The following is a 26503-nucleotide window of genomic DNA, read 5'->3' as shown; positions in this document are numbered from 1 at the left end:
AGCTGAAGTATGCTCGAGAGTGATTTGTTCAACTCTTATTCAGCAAAATTGTTTGTTGGGTGCAGAGCTTCAGCAAGAAGCATGCCGGGCTTTTCCAGGAAACATGCAAAGAATCGGCAATAAGTTTACAGAGCCTCAGCAAGAAGCATTCAGAGCTTCAGCAAATAGCGTGCAGAGATTCAGCGAAAAGCTTGCAGAGCTTCAGGAAGAAGCTTGAAGCGCTCAGCAAGAAGATTGCAGAAATTCAGCAAGAAGCATGCAGAGCTTCAGCAAGAAGCTCGAAAAGCTTCAGCAAGAAGCTTGAAAAGCTTCAACAAGAAGCTTGCAGAGCTTCAGCAAGAAGCTTGAAAAGCTCCAGCATGAAGCTTGAAAATCTTGAGCAAGAAGCTTGGAAAGCTTCAGCAAGAAGCTTTAAAAGCTTCAGTGAGAAGCTTGGAGAGCTTCAGCAAGAAGCTTGAAGAGCTTCAGCAAGAAGATTGCAGAAATTCAGCAAGAAGCATGCAGAGCCTCAGCAAGATGTTTCAGCAAGAAGATCGAAAAGCTCCAGCGAGAAGCTTGAAAAGCTTCAACAAGAAGCTTGCAGAGCTTCAGAATGAAGCATGCAAAGCTTTAGCAAGAAGCTTGCAGAGCTTCAGCAAGAAGGGGGCGGTCCATTTATTACGTAAGACAATTTTCGGGGTTTTTCAAACCACCCCCCCCTCCCCCCATGGTAAGATTTTTTGTATGAAAATTAAAAATAAATTGTATGGCGCGTAAGGAATCTTAGACCCTCCCCCCCCCCCATAAACCCTTACGTTATTAATGGACAGCGCCAAACTTGAAAAGCTTCGCCAAGAAGCTTGCAGAGCTTCAATAAAAATAAGCTTGCAGAGTTGCAGCCAGAAGCTTGCGCGGATTCGGCAAGAACCGTGAAAAGGTACTTTTTCTTTGTCGTATCATATATACTGATGTTTATGGCAAATCGAATCAGGAAGCTTTGAATAAAGCATTAAATTATGCATATCATCATCATAAGTTATTGAAATCATCCTTTAGCCTTATGACTACTGAGCACGCTTAATAGCTTTGATCAATCAAATTCGTTATTAATGGTCTCAGTCGCCAATATCTCAAAAAATGCATCAAAGAAATTGCAAACGCAGCAGGACATTGATCATCGATTTGTTACGTCAATCAGCTGCGTTTTCCCTGCATTCCTCTCGATCCCCATCTCCTCCAGACGACCACTCTGATCTGATCCCAGTCACGTTTTGATCGAAAACAAACAACTAACCACTTTGTTAATGATAAATGGCACCGTGATCGGCCATACCAATGAGGAATCTCCATCCGTAGAGCCCCGTCAGCATTGATTGGCGCAGAGTCATAAACATGTGCGCATCCGCGAGGATTCCTTTTTTGAATTCCCCATACCTCCGTGAAGTGCGGAATCGTTAAATCAACTGGAAAATTAATTACCACACCATTCCAATCAATCCGAGTTAGTGATGAACGCCGTCGAACGAAATCCTTCCACGACCCATCGCCAACTCGAATTCATGAAGATCATGATCACTAATCGTCAGTCTTGTTTGCTCTCTCTGTCTCCTTTTTTAGGTAAACGATCATAATCAAGCCGCAACCGACGAGAAGACGACAACTGTGACAACGCAAAAACATCTCCTCTTTGGTCAAGTGACAGCATCGACAACAAGTGCTTCACTTCTTGGACATCCCAGCATATCAGACTGGTAATCATTTTCATCGCCCGCCATGGAGAGGAAGTGCTTGGACGTAGTGTTTTCATTAACTACCGTGAATGCGCAACAAATTGATTTACTTATGTGGCTCCTCCTCTGATGAACTGATACCGCGACTGGAACTGATTTGGATTGCAAAAAGGTAGGTTTCGGATTCACCGATCACCACCACCATTTCCATCCTTTCCCCCAGGCCATGCTGCGTCGGTCCATAAAATGTTGATTCGTTAATTTGTTTTTAATGATTTTGCATTTGATCAAAATCGACTGCCAATCAATCTGGAAACGCAGCGAGACGGCGGTTGGCAACCGAATCTACATCTATCTATTCAGTAGACGTAATTTCATTAGGAGCTTTCTGCTGGGCAGCAACAATGTGGTGGCAGCTGAAATGCAGCAAACATGAAGATGCGCGCATCGCTGCGCGGCTCATTTCCGGGACTGAGTTATGTCCGAATGGCTCCGGTCGATTCATCCTTTCCGACGATGTTGATCGCTGGGCTCATTACCCGACCATACTAGGAGTAAGACGGCTCGGTGTGGTATTTATTAGCATTTTCACTTAATTACCGGATCGTAAAACGAAGGCATTACAGAGACGAAGCGCTTGGTATGGACAATTTGTTGCTTGCAGGCTACTGGGGCTTTCATTGATTTGGAGTGTGTATTACTACAAAAAAATTATAGCGCAGAACTATGTTCAAAAATAGTTTATTTAGATTTTACTTAACCGATATTATCTAAGAGCGCCATAGTTGTTGCAGATTTATTTTTGTTAACTCATGGATTGAATCCGAACAAAATCGTACATGTTTATGTAGTACGCACATGAAAGCCTTGATTTCAAGCTTTCGATTGATTGGATGTTACTTCTCAAATGCACATCTGCCTACCAAATAAACGTGATAAATTTTGTTTGCACAATGTAATTATTTAGAGTAATGCGGGACAAAGGTTCACACCTAATATTGTGTAGAAAATATCAATTGAATTAAAAGTATTTCAGCTCCTGGGGAAGTTATAACTTAAAATAATACTTTTAACACTTAGTAACAAGTTTCAGTTGTGTTTCAAGAAATAAACAGTGGGGACTGAAATCAGAATTTACATTTTTTCGAAAGAATTTGACCTCACTAAAGACTATTTATTGTAACCCCGCTTATGTTTATGATGGTGCACATAAGGAAGAATTTCAAGATTGGATAATTCAAATGAAGTGGGTCAGGGCCAAAAGGGAAGCACCTAGTCGAGTTCACCATGTGATCTAACAATAAACTGGATTGGACCCAACAAAATCGTTTCCATGATATCTTGGCAGCTAATCTGAATCATACATATAATATTCCGTAAAGATTTAAGCGACGTGGGGGAAGCTTGGGTCCAAGATTCGATATGTGTCATATGATGGTAATAGTAGGTGAACAGGGCGCGTTTAAATTGCTTGTGACTGCTCTATTTACACTCATTTACTATTCCTGTCTATGGAACATTAAAAAGAAATTCCTGGCATTACGTCCCAAAAGAGATACTGGCATTTTCTTCAATTTCAGTTGAATTGCCCTGCCATAATGTGTTATTTATTATTTTTGTACATTTCATCCATTTGTAGTGCTCTTCTCACATTATTGTGTCAAATTGATGTATTCAAAGGTATTTTGATTGTTTTGCCTCAAAATCGAGGTAACAAAAAAAAGTGTTCTACTAAAAGCACCTCAATTTTTATGTCAAATCAAATTCACTCTACAATTCTTTTTAATATAAGACTTGAAAAGTTACCGAAGTTTCTTTGATTTTTTAAAGTTTTTCAAAAAGTCTTATTGAACACATATAATATTAGAACAGAAGAGATCAAAACGGGTAAACACACCTCTTCCTTTAAAATTTCGTTGTACTTTGATTAAATTGGCTATGTTTTTAGCTGTGAACAGCCCGCATAATAATGTGTCAAACATCTACATGTTTCCAGTGTTTCTGTTGCGTGATCCGACAAAACTCCAACTGCGAACTTTGGCCCGTGAAAACTTTTGTTCCGAACTACTCTCTAGAATGAAAATAATATTATAAAAACCACTTCCTTGGAGAGCATGACTAGAACGACAACATAACTTTTTTTTTTCAAATAATTAAACTTGAAGCTGTGATATTTCATTTAACAAACTTCCGATTGTCAAACGACTGGCCTTAGCGCCACCATGCTGATTCTGTGTATAGGAGGCGAGATATTTCCATCTGCCTATACAAACAATGTGATCAAAACATCGAATTCGTGGTCCGTCTTACCCTGGCGGGCGCTCTTACCCCGTCTTCCCCTAATTACTTAGTTGTGAACTTATTTTTCTGCATTAGATCTTTGCACTATACGCCTTCTTGTATTAGCAAATACCATTTAGCAAGGTGGTTGCCCGATGTTCTTGTAACATCGTCTCAGTATCCGTCCAGTTTTTGCATATGTTATACTCTAAACAATGGCCACAACGTGTTCTCATAAACGCCGCCTTGGTCAAAAACAAAATCCAAAGAGTTTACTACACTCTTAGTATAAATGCAAAACCTTTGAAAATGTCTACACTGAGGCAAAAATACTTCGGTTTTCCATAACTCATGTCTTATGAACCAGCCAAATTATGGTTTTATTGAACGCTTAATTATTTCGAAACTGGGATCATAAGTTTCATAAGTGAAAGCATTGAACTTAAATATTAAACTTGAAATCATTTTCATAGCAATCGCTACAAGAACTGCACCGCTTTCAATGTTGGGTACAAGTTAATCGATAGACGATCACATGTTTTCAAACATGTCAATTTTTGAACAGATATGCTGGAAATGCCATCCGTCTAGGTAGTCCTGATCCTGTTATCCACCAAACGAATTTTTTATGCAAATTCACGCCGCCTGGTAGCATGCCAACCTTCCAACTCATCTGGATCTAGAGATACTATGTTCAGGGATTGAATTTTGAGAAAATTGAGAGTATCTCTAACTTATCGCTCTCTGTAACAATCATGATCCGCAAGCGATCGTGTGAATTTGTTTATCATCTTCTGCTCTAGCTCTGATAAGATTGGGAGATAAAAATAAATGAGTTCCAAACCTGGTGGACACTATTGTTATAAGAAGTTCGAGAGCAGTTTATCATGCCAGTAAAATAAAACACCTAACTTCAATGGTTAATAATCGAGAAAAAATGGGTTCTTAGCATCGCTCTCTCTCTCTCTCTCTCTCTCTCTCTCTCTCTCTCTCTCTCTCTTTGATGCTCTCGTTCGATGCTGTTATTTCTCAAGCTTTTGAGAACTTCCGAAACATTGTCGATCATGACCGATAAAGGTGGGATGTTTTCTCCGCTTGCTATGATCGTGTTTCGAAATCAAATGAGAGCGAATTTTGTAACACTTAACCATCAGTGCGCATAACATGTGCAAAATTTCAGCTCGATCGGCGTAACTATATTTTAGCGCCAGCCGTGCAAATTTTGAATGGGAATTACTATGGAAAAAATTACTTACAAACTTACTCGCCAGAGGTCGCCCATTGACCTCTATAAAAATGTTGAACACACAACTTGATAGGTATTTTTACGATGAAGAATATTGCCGAAGACCGCGAAACATTCCGACACTTGTGAAACAAGTTATTGAATGAAAACCTATTGATATGGCGACGTTGATTAACACGTAAAGTAATAATAATAATAACAAAATTGGGCGAAATTTCAAAATAGTCTACGCTTTTCCACAAGAAACTGATCGCTTTGCGGTCTTTGACAATGTTGTTCATCGTAAAAATACCTATCGTGATTTGTGTTCAGAATTTTTATAGAGGTCGCCCATTGACCTCTGGCTATTTTTCTTTGCAAAAGTAAGGTGATCATTAATCGAATAGGGGGAGGGTTTGGCCATACGACCACAACCACGGTCTATACAAGTTTCATTTTTTTGTTTAGGGATGAAATCTAAAACAAATGCTTAAAGTTCTCAACTAAAAAATGATACTCAACTACTAAAATTAGATCGTACTGAGTACTGAAGCATCGCCGAAAACAGTACTATGCATCTCTTAACGCATACTAGATATTGAACCACAACCTCAAATTGTTGAAATCCCATAAATCCTGAGTCTCCTATAACGCCTATGTATCGTTGGAATACATCAAATATTGGACCCGACAGTAATACTAAATTCGCTTTGATTTACTTATAAATACAGTATCGGACATATAAAATGCACCAAAGCCGTTTTCCCAAACAAAATGGTCAACTTCAGAGAGCTATATCTCCACCGTTTCTCAACCGATTCTTTTCATTTTTTTTGTGACTAACTACAAATTCCCTTAATTGATAACAATTGAAAAAGTTGTGTAAAAACTAATGATTCAAAAGTTACAGATAGGTTGAAATTTGGCATAAATAATGCACCAAGACACAAAGTGATGTGCGTCGTATCATTTAGCTTTCTTATCACTCAAATGAGCTGAACACAGCTAAATGATACGACGCATAATTTGTCTTCTATATCACTTTGCGTCTTAGTGCATTCTTTATGTCAAAATTCAACCTATCTGTAACTTGTGAATTAATAATGTCCACACAACTTTTTCAATAGTAGTAGTTGAGTAGCGATGGAGATATACTGCCGTGAATCGCAAGTCAGTCCCATCTGTATTTTCGTCGAAATTGAGTTGAGTTCAGTTTTCAATAAATCTTCTAATGCTCTTTCAGCTTCCCTAATGAGATAATAAGATTTGTTCGGAAAAAGTAGGAAAAACTAGCAAGTCAAATTATCCCATAATGAAAAGTAACCGCATATCAGTCCCACAACAGATTTCCGCTTCGTATAACGCAAAAATGAACCGTAATTTGATCATCATTATATTTTTCTCAAAAAGATATAGTAGTGAAAAGCAAATTGTAAAAGTTTCATAAGGATTTGAACATGTTCCAATCCTCTGGTATTTTTTAAATATTCGTATGGAAAACGAGTTTAGAAACTTCACACCACGTGTTCTCACTGCCTACTTTTTACAGATGGGACTGACTTGCGATTCACGATTATAGTCCTCTGAAGTTGACCATTTTGTATGGGTGCATTTTATATGGTGCATTTTATGTGTCCGATACTGTAGATATTACACTAACAGCTCGAAGATTTATTATCTCTCTTTGTTTTCAATTAAACTAAGAAATAAATAGCGAATTAAATTTGCCCATTAAGAAGTCTTAGAACAGTTAAATTAATTAACTCATTACGCGTGGTAAAGATGGACAAATTATGGGTGAAATTATGAAAAAAATCCACGTGCTCGGCTGGGATTCGAACCCAGGACTCTTGTATGCTAGACGAGCGCTTTACCAACTAAGCTACCGAGCCACTTGGTGACCCAATAACTGAGTTGGTTACAAGTTTAGAATTCAAATCCCTACAGAACACGAAACTTAGAACAGTTCCTGAAATATTCACGGAAGAATCTTGAATGTAACTTTCGAACGAATGTAAATATACATGAATCTATTGAGAAATCTATGGGGAGATCTTCGAATTTGATTTCTTCAGAATTTTCTGAAGAAGTTGCAGAAGGAATCAACGGAAAAAAGAAAAACGCTTGCAAATGTTACTGGCAGAATTCCTGGAGAAATATTCGGCGACATTCTTGATCGATTCTCAATTCAATTTCTGGAAAAAAAAAATGCATTCCTCAAAAAATGCATTTGATTTATGACCTTCATCAACACTCTTAATTCCATCATTTAATTAGCGAAAAACACACACACAATTCTCATCGCCATCAAGTTCAGTCGATCGCATCAAAATGATTTATCACTGCTGTTAAATATTTCATGGTTTGTCGTAATTTCTTTATATTCGTGCAGCTTTAAAAAAAAATAGATGATGATGGCACCAGGCGTTTACTTAACAAAAACTACGTTAGCACTCGTATGCGAAATGAAACGACACCCGGCACAGGCTGACATGCGTGCCAGGAAACTGTGCGAATGCGGAACTGTGGTACAGTCACCCACAATTATGAATCATCTGAGGGTCACTTTCTAGTACACACCATTATCAAAAATCGATGAACGATGTGCATGCCCGAATTACCATATTATTAATGTCATAACATATTATTGTCTATAACCACTCTAAAGTTCAGAATACTCTGGAATATAGTAACCAAATATATAAGCTTGTTTTATGAAGCTTTGAAATCTTTGCGTATACAAACAAGTTGCGAGCATGATATGTGACATTTAAGAGATGTTCTGAGCCTTCGAAGAACTTCCAAGAACTGCACAATTATTGGTGCATTATGTGCTCTTAGTAATTTAATGAAGAAGGTTTCTTGGAGACGTGCCTGGTATTGTAGTTAGAACATATACCTCTCACGCCAAGGATCTGGGATCAAATCCCATCCCCCAGGTAAACAAATATGACGTAAACGTTAAAGTGACGAGTTCCATCGGAAGGAAAGTAAAGTCGTTGGTCCCGAGATGAACTAGCCTAGGATTGTTAATGAAGATAGAAAAAAGAAGGTATCTTGAAATTAAAATGGAGTTTGGATTTAAAATTTTTTGTGAACGATCTGGGTCATCCAAGAACTTCCTTTACTCTATTTAATAATTAATTCTGTGTTCAATCCAAGACTGGTCCATATCTGTGGCGTAACTGTACTCAGGGTAAGCCTAGGATTGTCTCGCTTCGCGGGGCATCATTTTCAGCAGTGCGAAAGTCACAGGTCCGTTTCACGGTGAACAAATTTCTGCGCGGATTATCTCGCGCAAATTACCTGCAGTAACATTCGAACACATATGCTACGCGACGCTTGAAATTGGTGGTTTCCCACCGGGCGACCCAAGTAAGGCAGCTGTACGACGACCGCGGATCGTAGACAGTTTGGGTTTTACCGGGCCCGATATGGCCGATGGGTAGGTGTGTAGAAGTTGCGCTTCGCTCTGCAGCAGCTCTGCAGAGCATGAAATGGCACATTAAACAGTGACTTAATTAAAGAGAGCCCCTGTGAAGTGTGAAGTTTTGTTTCGGATCGCTTCGGGAAATTAAGTCGTCGCGTCATGCCAGATGTTCTGCGAGTGCTCGCGAACTATGGGCCTGGCGTGGCCACGCGGTTTCTGATTTGAATATAGGGTAGGTGTACCAGTATACACCACCCTGAGGAAAAATATATTTATGATAATAAGATTTCAAACAAAAGCTTTCGCTTCATTTTTAGCAGGGAAGAAATAAGAACTGGTCACAAACATTGTTTTTGTGTTGAAAATTTAAGTGATTATGTGAAATGAGTTGCAAAGGACCAAAAATTATAAGGATTTTTTTTCTATTATTCTCTCATCATTTGAGGTTTCTGAGTATAGAACATAATTTCAAAATTATTCACGGCACACCAAGTGATTACTGACAATTTATGTCATAAAACAGTTTATAATCCGAAGAGGGAGTTCTGTTTGATCTTTCGACCTTGACGCTTGCTTTTGCCGGAGCGAGCGACGAGGGCAGGATCAAACATGTCGCGCGTCGGTCTCGTAAGTGAAAAAGTGGCGTGATCGGGGAGTTCGGTTGGAGTAAGTTAAAAAGTGCCGCGATCGGTTCGTTCTTTTTGATCTTTCGACGACCTTGACACTTGCTCCTGGGCAGTGCGTCAAGAAAGCCCGAGCTTTCGTCCGTGTTTTTTTTCGGGTCGCGCGCCTATTTTTTTTTTTTTTTTTTTTTTCTGAGTGCTAGCCGAGCAAACGAGTGAAGCTGAAAGTGGATTGTGGCTGCTCAGTCAAGGATAACGGATCATTTGGTGAGCTCGTTTCTAATCTATAAAATATGTATGACTGCACATTTAATCGTTACAATGGTGGGATGTAAATATGATGTTTCAACAAACTATGAATGGTTCGTCACTGTGAGTGTCGACACAAACTCTGATTCATGATTTATTTATGTTTAACATTTTTTTTTTCTTCAGAACACCCCTTATATAAGGTACCGTGGGGTAAGTGGATACAGAAAAATCAATAGTCAACTTCATTATTATGTACAGCTTACGTAAATAATGTAATTCAAACTTTTTTCTGTGGATAGCAAATGAGGGACTAATATACTTCAAATCGTCATATATTTAGATTTTTCTGATTTTTATTTATTGAGTATGAGGGACTTGAAAATTTGCGCCAAATAATCCACTTACTCCACCATGGTGGGGTAAGTGGATCACCACTAAAAAAAATCTATTCTTAAAACATATATGGTGTAATTATGTATACTAAGAATGATATTGCTCTTATTCTTGTTATTAGTGCTAGTTATGTCATGTTTTGATAATTTAAAATTAAAAAGTGTCTTCATTTTATTATTGAAAATATTAATACATTAGTTCACACAAGTTCACACTTATTCGAACAAAAAAAACACTGTAGCTAGAATTATTTGGATAAAATTCTTCTATTACAAAAGTTAAACTGAAGAATTGTAGAATTATTCCTTACGAAGTTTTTGAGAAACACTGGTAGTTTAAAAATATTAGTTACATCTATTTTTGTGTAACAAACTGAAATCTTCTTATTCTATTTATGAATGTATTTCTATCATCTGTCTAGAATAATTTAGATGGTCAAATAAGTTAAGATAATATGTTTTCAATTGGAAAAGTTGTATATTTTGCTCTTGCTGCAACTCTGCTTTAATAAACCACGAAAAGTTTTGTTTGAGTTTTGCAATATTCGTTCTTTTATATTTTCGTGTACCAGAAATATTAAAATAAATTGTAGGTGTATTAATTCAAATTTTCTACAGTCAATTAGACAAATTTAAGCTAGTAATGGGCAAAAGTAAAAACAAAACAATATTTGCGAGTATTTAAACTTATTCAAATTATCGTAAGCAGTCTGCCAATAAATGATAGTAATACTTGATCCACTTACCCCACCCCATTAAAAAGTGGGGGTAAGTGTACCATGTCCAAAATATCTGTATTTATATATAAAAATCACATGTGATTCATTCAATTAGAACTGAAATGTTCACCATGCGTTGAAAAAACTAGTAGAATTTGATTTAAGGCAAAGATACAATGGATTTTTGATTGACGGAAAACAATTTTGAAATTAATTCATTTTTGCAGCCAACAAGTTTGCTTGTGTTAGTGTACGTATAGTACCAGTTTTACATTAGTATCAGTGTGGACGTAAGAACATAGCCTAAAACAATGCAATGGTGCGAAAACATTCAACATATTCAAGTATTTATGCTCAATATGGACAAATGATCCACTTACCCCACTGATACACTTCCCCCACTGTACCTTACCTTTATTTTTGTAATTAAAAAAACTTTGAATAGTTTGACACTACAAGTGTAGACTTGCGAAAGGTTCACTTTATTCAACAAACATTGGATGGTTCGCCACTGTAAGTGTCGGCATAAGAATAAGAGTGTTCTATGATGTCCCAACCAATTGATTTTTTTGTTTCTTTTCAAATGAGTAAAATATAATAACACATGCTTTCGTACTGACAGCTATAGGAATGTTACATTTAGGTATTTGTTCAACAAACTTTGAATGGTTCGTCACCTCAAGTGTCGGCATAATTTTCCTCTACATAGAAATTATATGAACAATTATATTTACGTATAAGCATGTATATATCTCACAAATCATTGTTTATCATGGTCTAATCGCTTATCAAAGTGAATCCTGTGACCCAACGATCCTCCCTATTAACAAACATCCCTCCCAGTAACCTTTGTGGAGATGCAGAGGCAAACACGGTCTCCAAATAGCAAAGGTTACACACATTCCTTCCCTCAATCCCACCTGACTGCAAGGACGTGGCCGGCGCCGTTATTGACCTTTTATAAATAGAGGCACTGAATTATGCACACTGAAGAAGATTATGGCCAATCCCAGCTGAACTTCTAGTTGATTCTTTGTGCATTTTCACTGACTTCGGTCAATCACGGAATAGCAACCATTGATATGTGTAGTCAGTCTAAGCTAAGCTAAGCTAAGCTAAGCTAAAACAGTTTATAATCCGAAGAGGATAATACTGGTACTAGGCGATAATCGGTACACCTACCATACATACCCACGAACAAATTGGAAACTAAACAGTAGCAACAGCGGTGATGGTGCCTTTCAACTGAGTGTGCCCCATTCCAGATGGGGTATACCAGTAGCCTTTTGGCCCCCGAGGGGATTCGCTCATGCCAGTTTGATTTGTCCGTTTTGCGGTCGGTCCAAATGTGATCCCCTTGGCTAGATACGGCGCGGTGGTAATTATACAGATGATGATGACGGTCAGCAGCAGCTCGATCGAGGGGCAGACAACTGAGCGCAGATTGTGAAATTGTTTGATTTGCTGCTCAGGGAGTTAATTATCGCATCAAACTGGAAGCGAATGAGATCGATCAGTGTAGATTTTGCAAATTACATGCATTTGAAAACCTGTTGTTTTATGCACTAAATGGTGGTACAAAAGGACTGTTTCCTAATGTTTGATAGATCAATCGATTTGAATATAATGGTTTGTAATATAACCTTTTTTTAGGGGCCTTGCTTAGCCGAGTGGTTAGCGTCCGCGGCTACAAAGCAAAGCATGCTGAAGGTGTCTGGGTTCGATTCCCGGTCGGTCCAGGATATTTTCGCAATGGAAATTTCCTTGACTTCCCTGGGCATAGAGTATCATCGTACCTGCCACACGATATACGAATGCAAAAATGGGAATTTAGGCAAAAAAAAGCTCTCAGTTAATAACTGTGGAAGTGATCTTAGAACACTACGCTGAGTAGCCGTCTCTGTACCAGTGGGGACGTTAATGCCAAGAAGAAGAAGAAGGAGAATATAACCTTTTCAATGACGTTATCTATTTTCTGCCTTAAAACTTTCATGCTGAAATTAACTAAAAAAAACTCTATATTTTTGCTATTGGAGACTTAAATGCCAAACGCCGCTCGTGGTACAATTCCCAAAGCAATTCAACAGTAGTTTTTTTTATAAATGCTCTTCAGAATACTTGGAAAGTTGCAATCATCATTCGTAGGCATATAAAACATCAACTTTTGTCGTCATTTGAAACCGAAGTTTCTGAAACTTTGAGTGTTTCTGTTAAAACACAGCATGGCAAATATACTTTCATAGCTGCCTATTTTCTTTTCAATTAAATGTGCGGCAAGTTTATTTGCTTCAAACTGACTTGCGGAAGTTGACACGCAATAAGTCAAACAAAAAATGTTATTGATGACTTTACATCCAAACATAGCTCATGGAGTAATTCACTAAGCAATTCCAACGGCAGTATTTTATTTGATGAGTGCTCTTCAGGATATTTCTCAATTCTACACCCTGATAGCCTTACATGGTTTTTCTCTTCTAGAATCCCTTCTACGATTGATTTGGTCCCAACCGACTCTAGTCATCTTTGTAGCCAGCTGGTTACTCATGCTGATTTTGATTCTGATCATGTCATAATGTTTGTTCTTGAACGTATAGCATGCGCAATTATTGATAAGTATCCAAATATAATATACTACCCTACATTGAAACTGATATAATAATTGTTATTAAAAACAGCGTCCGTTTCCGTATCACTTACTTGGGGGGTTGTGACGTCATCCGTACAATTTGTTACATTTATCACAAAGTATTTCGGACCACAAAGATGCTCAAGGGGATTCACTTTCGTTTCATTTGCTTTGAATACGTGTCTTCCACCTAAACATCGGTGTCAGTCCGCCTCTAGATATGTCATATCATTTACCTACTACTGATTCAAGGTTGTTTTCTTTGCTCTTCAAGTTGATATTCCTGTTTGGTTAGCGTTGCAGTGATGCCAGACTCCCATGATTCACAGGAGATTCCTCAATTCTTGTGATCTAAGTGTTTCAACACTTAGCATAGAAAAACGAATACAATCTTTTGAATTCCATCATTGGAATTCATGAAGGAATGTTCAAACTTATCTAAGATTCTTACCACAGACGTTTGGCATCCCTTAACCGCATTCGAAGTCTGGTCGTTTTCCGCAAACATTTTACATTTTATGCAAATCTCAACCAACCGACCAGCTTCCGATCTGTTCGGACTGGTTTTTGCTCCGTGGATGATTTGTTTACCATTGCGCCACCGTGAAATTCCGGTTCTAATGTCAATCGCACACTTTACAAACCCGGCTTGGAGCAAGCATGGATGTTTGGATACCCGCTGGCGAACTGTTTGTAATTTCCCCTGGACGAAACCGGATCCTACAAAGTTCAATGATTTACAACTTGTCACATTTTGCGTCAATGCTTCCCACCAGGTAAAAAGGCGATAGGAAAAACTGGTTCGAGTTTTTTACATCCTCTTGAGTCCAAATGAAGCTTCTTACTTAATGCTACAACAATTATGAAAATTAACTGGTTAATTCAAGAGATGTCAATATGAAATAAGCTAATTTAATAATCAAAACTTTGAATGTAATAATTGCCGATCGATTAGATCTGCCATCTGAAAATTACCATAAGAAAGACATTAATAGAAACCGTGAAATGTCAACAATGCAAAAAAGCACACCATTGAAAGAAAAGGAGAAAATGGTAAAAACGCAAACCACGCAGTAACTAATAGATCGTGTCATCAGTGGCGATGATGACATCACCTTCGCCTGTTTGATGTTTTTATTCATGCGCAGCAGTCCATTTGTTATCTGAGTCGTTATAAATTATCTCATCAGATGACGCTTCCCCATGCTGTCTATACCGGAAGTGAGCCGGTGATAATGGTTGAGTATATCAATCAACTTGATTTGAATTTCACAGCTGAGAGCTGGCCTTGAATTTGCATTTATGGCCTTGAAGAAGTTTGTGAGTTACAAGTATCATAATATTGGGTTGCATGGATCTTTTGTTTTTTTTTTTTTTTTTTTTTGTAATATTTTTCTTACTGCGGAACACGTTTTTGTCTGTGGTATTTGCTTAGGCCTTAAACCTGGTTTAATCGTATGGGTAAACGTGGTTTACGGCTTAAGCGAAGGTGAAACAATCGGCCCTTATTTAAGGGTTGCTGAATCCATTGCCATTTCCAAAAATATCATAGAAGGTCTAGTTCTTGGCTACTGAAAATGCAAAATTTGAATACTTATTTAAACTTGCATGCAAGTTTACTATCTTGTATGGCAATTTATTTGCTTCATTTGCCACATAATTTAAACTCCATGTGTATAAAAATACTTATCAACAAAGTTCATAATACTTTTGAAGATTTCGATTTTTTGAATATTTAGAAAAGTATTATCACAGATAACAGATGTTTATGTTAGAACAAAAAAAAGTCTGAAAACCTGTGTAAATATTCAAATTGAAGCTCCTTGCAATCACTAGCGCCGCCACACAATGTATTGCGTCAATCAGTGATGAATAATAGTATCTTAAAATATTTCATATTCACCACTGACATCGTCATGAGAACTTAGCGATGACAGCGCCACCATGATGTTGCTACTTGTGTTGCCATTCAAAATGACTATTATTGGCTTAAACAGTTTTACAATCGGACTTCAACGTCTGTTATCTGAGGTATTATGTTTTGTCATATGAGCGAAACGAAGAATTTTGTATGGATAGAGCAAGCATTAAAAAAACAGATATAAGCCGAATTGTATCGTGCAATGGCAACCAAATTATATCTGAAATGAATACTGAAGTCCTATTCTGCATGTTTGGTGGATTAGATGTCAAAAGTGTTTGATAAATCATAGCTTAAATTTCATGTAAATAAAAAAATATTGTGTTTTATGCAACTTTGGCGACCTGTAGCCAAAAAATGTGACGTGCTGGAACTTGCTTTATTATAAGGATGCTTTGACGTGTATTAGTTTTTGAATAAAAGCTTGGAAACAAATTTTGGCCTAAAGTGGGGCAAAAGGTTGGATCCGCGGGGTAAAAGTTCAACCCATATATAAACTCATAAAAAAATCAGCAAACTACCTGAAGTTCTAATATTATCTTTAAATTTAGCGAAATTTGCCTGATCGTGCGAAAAAAGTCACCAAAATTTCGAATTTTCACTTTGTTTTGTTAAAAACTGCTATTTTTGGGTATATTACAATTAACCCTGTTTTGCGCAATTTTTTGATGAAAATTTAGTGTGTTTTTTTCTGTAAACTGGTATAAAGTATGCCTATTATAAAAGTATCGATATTTTGTGTTTAAGTCAGCGAACTTTTGCCCTGACACTAGATTCGTGACACTAGATTCGAACTCTTGGCCCACCGGTGGGGCAAAAGTTCGTTTAAGACAATCAATTTTGAAACTGTTATAACTAAAAATGGATAACTATTTTGACAAAATTTTGTTCAGCTAAATTAAAGTCAATATGTTGAAGGTTCATTGTGTGGTTTTTATTTCTTTTCAACTGCTATTGAATTTCTAGAAATTTTGATTATACCACTAAGGTCGAACTTTTGCCCCACCTTACTCTATATTTTATATTGAAAAATAATAACTGGTAAACTGGTAACGGTATTTCATTCAGTATATTTGCAGTTGATTTATCATTTCTATTTTTTTTTAACTTTATTTTATTTTTATTTTTTCATAACTTATGACAAAGCCATAAATTCATCTTAGAGTCATATAATCATTGCCAAAAATAGCACAAATTAATGTGAATAACTGAATAAATGGTTATAGTTTAACCTTGTTTGAAGCGTTTCAATCATATACACTTTCGAAACTTTATGATCGGAAAGCTGTAATGGAGGTCTTATTTGATGCAATGAAACATCAGAGGCATCCGGGTTCATCCAGCTTTAGGATTCCATTATATTATTACACGCAGGAAATTTATATGAGAGAATCGTGAATTTTTGTCCAGATCTCGTATTTGATTGATTTCAAATTGAAACAAATCAAACAGAATACCTAATGTTACATTTGCTTCAAACGTAAATGGATAATTCAGTTATGCATTATTTATTAGTTCACAAACTTAAACTTCTTATATTCTCTCAACATCATTCAACAGTGTATGTTGCTGTTTTTTCTAGTAGCAATTATTTTTTTTCATTGATGGTCTCTCACCTGTATATTTAAAGCTTCTTTTTTATACTTAGTTTTTTTTTTTTTAAATCTTTTATACTGCATTTTTCTTATGTGTCAACGTAAGAATACGTTGAAAGTAAAGATTGCTTAATTTTTTAATAATCTTATCAATATCTTTTATGCATTTCTTTAACCAATTCAACCTAGGTTTTGGAATTTCACTTAGCTCGTGAACTACTTTGCTACTTTCGTTGTTTTCAAACCAATAAAAAAGAATCAATTGTTTGGTTGCAAAACTGTCTAAGCTTCCACCGATTGCAAATCGAATACGGTGAAATACTTTAATATTTAAGACGGAATAGTGAAAAAATAGTTAATATGATGACCACATTATAAGATCAATGGTCAAATTCAAAATTTACGTTATTTTTATACATGGGATGTGAAATACACTAAGCTTGCCTTCCAAAAATATTCACACAATAATTTTTCTTGTTATTTTTCTTCGCAAATCAAATTATAAAATTGGCTGAAATTCAAGTTATTAAGATTAAACGAAATTCAACTCCATAAAGTGAAATAAAATAATGTAATAAAGCATGTAAGGTCGTTGATATACAATCACACATGTTCTCAATAATGAGAAACATCTCATCATAATTCATTTAATTAGAAGAAGATTGTCGTGAAATTCCGATTTCGAGCCCATAGTGCGACGTAAAAGGCCTATACCATCAACAAAGTTGTTAATCACGTTACAACGGTTCAATTGATCCTTAAATCCAATATGGTGCAAGAGAAACCAAAACAGCGATAAATTGCGATTGCAACCGAGAAAGCATGCCACCAATTTCTCAACTGTCCTATAGTCAATTGTGACTTTTTGGTGTGTATTGTTAGGATCATTGTGAGTTTGTTATCTATTCGAATTCGTCATAGAGTAAGGAAGCTCCTCCGGAGCAGATACTACTGACATTCTTCAGATTATGATATATTAGAGTGGTTCAAAAAATCCTTTTTGCTCCACACCGCCCATTCGATTCTAGATCAAATTCTGAGTGTCCTCCCAAAATTTGGGAATTAGTATCGGAAAAGCAACCAATTCATTCAATCGGTCAGATTTTTTGCAAATGTGCTCTTGGCAATTAGAACCATTTTAATTCTGTGAGATACATTCATCAACTACAATTTTGCCAAAGACCGTTTTCAAATCGGACGCCTCAGTAATTAGTTATTGATTTATATCACACATTCTTCAACTGTGCTCATTTAACTTCTGAACAGGCAACATGGCTGCATCTGGCGCGAAAGATATCATGCACAAATCATGGCCACTATGTTTTACTGCATAAAGTGTAGTCATAAAGTCAGTGTTTGGATTTTGATCCGAATAAGCCGATCGAATCATATTCGGAGAGTGTAACAGTTCGCAAACCATAACAGTTCGTGGCACATCGCATTCGGAGAGCCCTATGAATGTAAACATTCACTCTCTCGGTTCGTACGCGGCACGAGAGCGTTCAAGAGCAACAACTTTCACAGACTGCAACAGTATCGAGCCATTCGGGTGAAATAATTTTTGCATAAAATTGGCAATAACTTCCATATTTTCTGGTAATGCAGCCTTTAACAACATAATAATAATCTATTGGACCATTGAACACCCCTTTGGTTGTAAACATAGCACAGAAAATAAAAAATTTTCGCCTCTGTTTCTTGATAGAATGAGAGTGGGTCAGCTAATGTTACAAGTGTTGACACACAGTGATCCACGCCAAACAGTGGGTGGTGTGTGTCTGTCTTGTTTTCGTTCATGGCTCGTTATCTTCCACGAACGTTAAATGTCATGCGTGTTGTATGAATGCAGGCGGAAAAATGGGATGACATTATGGCTCGTGTGTCAATGGTCGTTAAATTATTAATTTTCCAAAACCTGTATCCAGTGATGGCCGCAGAATAGCCAAAGTTTTATGACTTATTCAAAAATCAGTACCTAATTATAGGGGCGTCCAATTTCAAAACGGTCTCCTTCAATGTTGTAGCTGATGAATGTATCTCACAGTATCAACTTAGTTCTAATCCCTAAGAGAACATGGGCAAACACTATGACCGATTGAATGAATTGTTTGCTTTTCCCATAGTAATTCCCATATAAACTTTAAAGGGCTTGTACAGTCTCAGTTTTCATCCAAATGAGCTCAAACATTGGGAGGACACTCAGAATTTGATCTAGAATCGAATAAACGGTGTGGGACAAAAACGATTTTTTGAACCACTCTAATGATGTATTCCTGAAATTTTAACATTTCTCGGAGAAATTTTGGAGGAATTCTTAAAGAAAATTTGAAAACATTCTTATCCCCTCTATCAGCAGCTTCATTTTTTTTCCAACAAAAAAAAAACAAATTGCGATAACTTTTCTGTTTCTCACTATTTTTGCACCATTTTCTCAAAAGTTCTCAAAAAACTCTTCTATTTTTGGAATCTTTGTCGATAATGACCATTAGTCATCTTGTTTTGAAGATATTCCGATATTCCATGAAGGACCGGCACTTTCCAATCAAAATTCCTTTGGCTTCCATTTTGTTTTAGTCTAAACAAATTACAATATGGACTATACATTACCAGGTAATGAGGAGCTTATCTGCAAGTATCATACAAATCGTTCGAGCTATCTCCAACAAATCTAAAAATTGCAATATAATTAAATCAATTAATTCATTACGCGTGGTGAAAATGGACAAATTATGGGTGAAATCATGAAAAAAATCCACGTGATCGGCAGGGATTTGAATCCAGGACTTGTAGATCTTTACCACGCGTAATGAGTTAATTAAATTAGCGCCAATTTATACAGTATAATGTTTCCTAGAAATTCCAAGATCTTTCAACGGTCGCAATAATACCAAAAATATAAATGCTCATTACACAAAAACGGTTGCATCAATTCGTTTAATTTTTTCACAACAGACTCTCGTCAACGTATTGTTTCGAACTGCGAATAACCAAACAAGAGAAAAAATCAGCAACCTGAAATATTTATGTGGGTTATAGCTACGTCCCCAAAGTAACACTGGTAGCCGAATAACAGCTTATTCATCTGAAATGCAATGTTCAAACAGCTTCTTTTCAGCTGAATAAACTGTTATTCAACTACCAATGTAACCTGGGCCCCCAAGGAATTTTGGATTGTCCTCGAAACTAGATGACCAATATTCGAAATCAACACAAATTTAAAAACAAGTAAGGAGAAATGTTTGATAACTTGTGAAAAAAATGGTGCAAAAAGATCGAAAAACAAAAAAAAAGTTATCGTGATTTAAACATTTTATTTTTTTTTATCATTTAACTTTCAAAAAACAATCACTACAAATCTACAAAAATAACTCAATTCTGAAAATCTGATTACAGCGACGAATAATTTTCGCTAATAACCGCTAAGAGCCCTCTCCAGATAAAAAAAAACCTAACTTCTTCAACATTTTTTCCAACAGTTCTTCCTTGGATTTCTCCGCCGAGAATTCACCAATGCAGGAATTCATCTACAGACTATCCGAGTTCTAATTCAAATCATATTTCAGGAATCCCTTAAACTTTTCTTTATCTCGAAAGTAACGTCTCTATTGGAACTAGGTCTGCGTATCAGCTTAGAGTTTGTTTTAAAAGTGGGTAACATGTTTAGAGGACGTGGTTATTTACACCTTAAGGAATGGAAAAACAAGGATTTGTTCAGTTCTATCGCACAACATTAAAAATGGGCATGTTATCCAACACAACGACACGAATTCAGATAAAAATAGCTAAATTTTCATATAGTTTTCTTGTCTACGAAAAATGATGAAAATGCACTATGCGGGTAAAATGAACAGTTGTAGGTGTAAAAATGAATATCAAATAAAATACGTGAGTAAAACACGGATTTTTGGAAATGTCCAAAGCATTTGCCAAAGTAAATTCACAGATGAGCCCATTCCAAAAATATATATCTACATACATCTGTAATACACGATTTGAGCTCAGAAGTCTTGAGTAGGCCGTTCCTTATTTTTCGAAAATGTGAAATGTTATAAGTTCGTCATTGTAAAGTGCTCGTTTTGGTAAGAAAAAAATCAGGTAAAAATTTGAAGTACGTACGTGGACGCTAAGTGGTTCCCCAACGGCCCTGAAGGTATTAGGAGTAGATGACCCCGTGCGCAAACTCCAGCTCGCTGCTCTAGTGCAAGCAGCATGAGTGCAAAATGCCACCAGTAACAAATTGTCATGCGCGCGTTGATAATCAGCATAGAAGTTTGTTTTCTTTGGGATGATTCAAACATTACGTAACGCAAAATATGCCAATTTTAGACCGCCCCCTCCCCCATATAACAGCTTTTGTATGGACCTACGGAAGACCCCCTCCCTCCCCCTGTTGCGTTACGTAATATTTGACGATTTCTTTGTAGTTATGAATTTTATGTCAGCGTGCAGTGTTATGAAGATATCCACAGTGTAAAATATTATTTCACTTAAAATTCTATGCTGATTATCAATTTGTTAAAAGTGCCTTTTCGTCCTCTTGTTGCGTATACTAGAGCAGCGAGCTCGATTTGGCGCACGGGGGTCATCTACTCCTAATACCTTTAGGGTCGTTGGGGGACCACTTAGCGTCCACGTACAGACTTCAAATTTTTACCTGATTCTTTTCTTACCAAAACGAGCACTTTGCAATGACGAACTTATAACATTTCGCAATTTCGAAAAATAAGGGACGGCCTAGTCTTGAGGTTATTCAATTAGGTGAATCATCAATTATCCCGAAATTCTGAGCTCTAAATTTCATTTGTTCTAATTTTTAAATGAGGTATTCTTAAATCTTGGGTTTCGTTGATGTCTTCAGTAAATTCACCAGTTCAAAGATCTGATTTCTTCTCTGTTATAAATAATGTTTTCGAGCTTAAGCCTTTCTATATGTGTTCATATTTTATTCTTAGCTATTGTTTGTTTGAAGCTTGGTTTGAAGGAATAGCTAGATAGAGAGTAATCCTAAAATTACACGTTTTCGATGAGAATTGAATTTATTGTGAATAGACAAACTAATTCAATGTTAATGAATCAGCACCAGAAGCTTGCATAAAATTGAGTAGAAATGTATGTAACATTACTAAATAAAAAAATAGAAGATAATGCTATAGAAAACAAGAAGATTGTGGCCTAGCTATTTGAAGTTATTGGAGACAGATCAGCTCAAAATGATCCTCTAGATACAGGATAATAAATCATTTTCAATATACTTCATTAACTGACCTTGCCATCATAATGAGTCAAGATAAACAGCTGAACATACATTATTTAGTGAACAACCACAACTTGAGTTATGCAATCGCATCTTTCCAACAACACCCAATTAGTCATGTGTTACCGCAAATTTGTCAGAAGCATACCAAAAGGAATCCCACTTTGAAATATGCACACGATGATTAGCACACCTCGGTCGAATTCCAACGCTGACTGACTGATGATGGCAGTTGCCAAGATTTATGGATGGCAAGCATAAAAACCGAAACATCGCGCGCATCTTCTCAGGCATTCCGCGGCCAAACATTCACCGTCGGAAAATCTCCTGCTCATGTCCAAGTATTGAACGATTCCTCAGAAAAGTATGCGCGTGGTGAATGTCTCAAGCTTCGGCACGAGCAATGCACTTCGAGGGGGAATCCTCGCGGCACACAAATCACCTTGTGAGGTCTTGTGCTTAGAAGAGCTTAGCTGTTCTTCAACCGCTTCAAGTAAATTCCAAAGTGTCATTATCGACGACAAGCTGAACAACGATGGCGTCTCAACGGGGTTGTTCTCTATTGTGATTTATTGGAATTTGGTCACCGGTGACAGCTCCATTAAGTCTTGTGTTACGGTCACCCACTAGAATGCGCGCGAAGTTATCATCACTTGAAATTATGCTAATACTTGGAAGGACAAACAGTCTGAAGCGAAAGGACCTTCTCTCGACCATGTAGTTCGTGATACACCATTCAACCTGACTCAAAAGGCTGTATTCAATACAAATTTGTACAAAGAAACATCATTAATATTGCCTTACGTAATCTTCTCCTGACCTGGTAAGCTATATACTGTATCTATCTCGCGGTAAAAGTGTACCATCGCAGACGGTGAGAGGCGGAAATCAATCTCAGCATGTTCCATAGGTTTTTGATGAGCTCACAGGTCCCTTGTGCGCACAGAGATGGTAATCTATACCTGATCTGACCCGCGAACTGGCTGATGACTGGGCTAACACTGCGCCCCGGAGCCATTCGGAGTGTGTACACAAAGTTGCTGAATTGAATCTTAGAAAAGTGCCTTGTGAATGCGAATTATTTTTATCGGCAATGCCCATCTCTCTTCATGGTTGTCGTACCTACTTTTGATCATGGGTATTGCAATTGATTCATGGGTTTTAGCCAGTGAGGTCGAAAGGTAGAACAAGCGACCCCTTACGTTCGGACTGTATAGACGTTTACATGGACCGTTTGAAGAATTCACTTCACTCTATTGAACAGGCTTTCAAAACATTTGAAAGTTTTTTTTTAATTTAAATTCTATATATTTATCTACATCTTTTGTACAACTAATACTAAGATATAGTTTAAGGCTCGCTTAGCTTCAACATCGAACCAAGCCTGTTTTTGTATGTTTTTCGATAATCTAAGTCATCAAAAGAACTTCAATATCTACAAGCTCTACCGAAATGTTTGGGTGAAAAATTGAATTTCGGACGTAAACAAACATTTTCAATGACATTTATCTCGTTCTCCGCTTGCGAACTCTATGACGGTGCCGTATTATATTTGCCTATGGATACCATACATTATTTATCTTACATAGTAAATGGTTTCTCATAAAATAACAAGCCACTATGGATAGCAACGGATGTAAACCGCCTGTGTTGCAGAGCATGTAGTTCATGGGAACCTACACTTCATAGCAACTTGGTATATATCATCCCGACTAGAGGCTTGTAACAAAAATATAATAAAATTTTATCAGAATATGATATCCATATCATATTATGATATAATTTTGTTAGGCTCCGTTATCCATAGAACATAATAAAACAGAAATATAACATAATGTGTTTCATTTTCCTTTAAGATATTTTTTTTGTTCATATTTGACAACTTTATAACAAAATAAATAGATAGTTATGCATTTCAATAATATACAATATTATCGTATATCGAACAGTATTATAATTTTGATACTTTGTATCAAACATTATAACTTGGTTTGATATGTTTTTGTTAGAATTAAAACACATTTTGTTATGTTTATGTTACTAATCATACACTTTTTATTATAATTTTAGTTATTTTTACAGGTTTAGGGACAAAATGTCGAAAGACAAAACGTCGAATTCCAAAACGTCGAATGCCAAAACGTCGAATCCCAAAACGTCGAAAGGGACAAAACGTCGAAGGGACAAAACGTCGAAAGCAGTAGTGTTGCTAAGGAAAAACATGTTGCGATGCGTACGGTGTTGGAAAAAGCAAAATTCGCAATTTTCATCACAGTAAGCATAGAACAAATTTTCACTAAAATGTCAATTTCTATCCAGACAAGAAGCAGTGAAGCACTTCGAAAAACAAATTAGCCGTACCTCTGGATGCTTATAACAGCAAATGAAGAGAAAAAAGTAGTGTAACGTGCACTGGGACGAGTTGGAAGGCAAAGTTTTGAATACGATATCAGTAGATTTGAACAGGAGGTTGTTTCATTTGTAGCGTGTCAGCTACCATTTTATTTTATCCCAGCCACTTCAACTTGCCCCTTTGTACTTTACATTTTTTTTCCTATGACTAGTGGGCGAACAAAATTTTAATTTGCACTAAAGCAAGATGCCTCAGGATGTGATGATTCCAGCTGTTTCGTATAATTGGAGCGTAAGCATTTTACGTTAGATAAATTTGTTTTCACCTAAAACAAAATCTGTGTATCTCAATAGGTTCATTTTTTGTGTGGTTATGTTACAGTTAAATAACTTCTGAAAATTTAATACAGAACTTGGTGAATTGAATTTGCTACTGGTTAAACTTCCTATTGGTAGATAAAGTATTATTTATGTTTATAAGATACATCCGTTCTTTCAACAACCTAGTGACATCAATCTCATCAAATTAACGAATGGATTCTTGATAATTAGTGGATTTTTTATTCTTCTAAAATGTACTCATTCTTTTATTGAAAGGTACAAATCAATCAAATAATTAACTTATTTTTCAATGTTTGAGTAACTAGCATTTTGGTGAGATACTTAAAAAAATTATTTTATAACCTGAACATCAAAAAAATTGTTTTCAAATTCAGATAAATTTTAGTTATTTACCATTTTATTTTTATTATCACTTCGAAGACGAGCTATAAATTACGATATCATGGTGATAATAGTAAAAACAAAATATTTTTCAATGCCTTAACTGTTGAAAACATTGTTGAGCGTTTTAATTTGACGTTACATTATTATCGATTTTCTTCGCATTACTTATTAATCGAATAGGTCAAAGTCACTACAGCGCAAGTTTTGCCAAACACCCTAGATTTTTTTTTTCTTTGACGTTATGTCCTTTCAACGTTTTGGATTCGACATTTTTTTATTTCGAACTGTTGTCCCTTCAACGTTTTTCTTTTTCGACGTTTTGGAATTCGACATTTTGTCCTTTCAACGTTTTGTCCTTTCGAAATTTTCGCATTCGACGTTTTGGCATTCGACGTTTTGGCATTCGACCTTTTGTCTTTCGACGTTTTGGCATTCGACGTTTTGTCCCTTCGACGTTTTGTCCTTTCGACGTTTTGGCATTCGACATTTTGGCATTCGACATTTTGTCTTTCGACGTTTTGTCACCCAACCGAAATGGGTTTAGGGACAAAATGTCGAAAGACAAAACGTCGAATTCCAAAACGTCGAATGCCAAAACGTCGAATCCCAAAACGTCGAAAGAGACAAAACGTCGAAGGGACAAAACGTCGAAAGCAGTCATTTTTCTAGCGAAGGTGTTTGTATAAATAGTGTTGCTAAGGAAAAAATGGTTGCGATGCAAACGGTGCTGGAAACAGCAAAATTCTCAATTTTCATCACAGCAAGCATAGAACAAATGTTCAGAAAAATGTCACTCTTACATCCATTTCTGGCGAGGAAAGAAGCACCTTATGAAGCTAATTGAAATTGAAGCCCAAGATACGCAGAACTGATCAAACTAGTCAATATTTATGTTGGGGAATATAGGTTCGTGGCTTATACATACTTTGAGCAATGCATTCCGCTGCTCCCTAAGTTGTGTGAAAAATCGTGTTCCCAATAACTTGAATCCCTTTTCAACTTTTCTTTTACAAACACTCCTAATCCAGGCACTATAACTTCCGTTAATCCTAGTTCTTTCCTTCCGATAATATTGTTCATCAGTCACATCCAATTAAACCACACTATTTTAGTGAAACCTCGTGCACGAATCTTGCTATCTTTATTGCATGCATATAGATTGATCACTGATGAATCTATTAGTGTTGTTGATCGGTTTCGTCTCTCTTCGTGTTCCGAGAATGTGTTATTGTGCGATTGTTACAATAGTGTTTGTAGTTTATGTCACTTAGATTAACAAACATAAACAGTTTGTATAGAGTGGCATGATATTTCTAAACATGATCATTGCAATTACTTAATTTGGTTTGCGTGTTTAACTAATTTAATGTGATGTGAAATAATTACTGACATCTAAGAC

General features: G+C 36.5%; 1 protein-coding gene and 1 non-coding gene across 6 annotated transcripts in view; one reads left to right on the top strand and one right to left on the bottom strand.

The window, feature by feature from the left end:
- The window catches only part of LOC5568519 (AF4/FMR2 family member 4), a 492113-nt gene that overhangs the window by 398049 nt on the left and 67561 nt on the right, over positions 1-26503 (top strand). For 3 of the 5 annotated variants that reach the window (XM_021854374.1, XM_021854373.1, XM_021854375.1), the window contains one exon: positions 1597-1881. The exons of the other annotated variants lie outside the window; for them this stretch is intronic. The gene's annotated coding sequence lies outside the window, so the exon portion shown is untranslated. The remainder of the gene's footprint in view (positions 1-1596; positions 1882-26503) is intronic. 5 annotated transcript variants of the gene reach the window in all.
- On the bottom strand, positions 7035-7106 carry Trnaa-agc. Its single transcript has one exon. It is a non-coding gene; the product is annotated as a tRNA-Ala (tRNA).

This window comes from Aedes aegypti, chromosome 3 (assembly GCF_002204515.2).
Source record: "Aedes aegypti strain LVP_AGWG chromosome 3, AaegL5.0 Primary Assembly, whole genome shotgun sequence".
Lineage (NCBI taxonomy): Eukaryota > Metazoa > Arthropoda > Insecta > Diptera > Culicidae > Aedes > Aedes aegypti.
The sequence above is the reverse complement of the archived record's forward strand: the minus strand, read 5'-3'. Positions and strand labels throughout refer to the sequence as shown.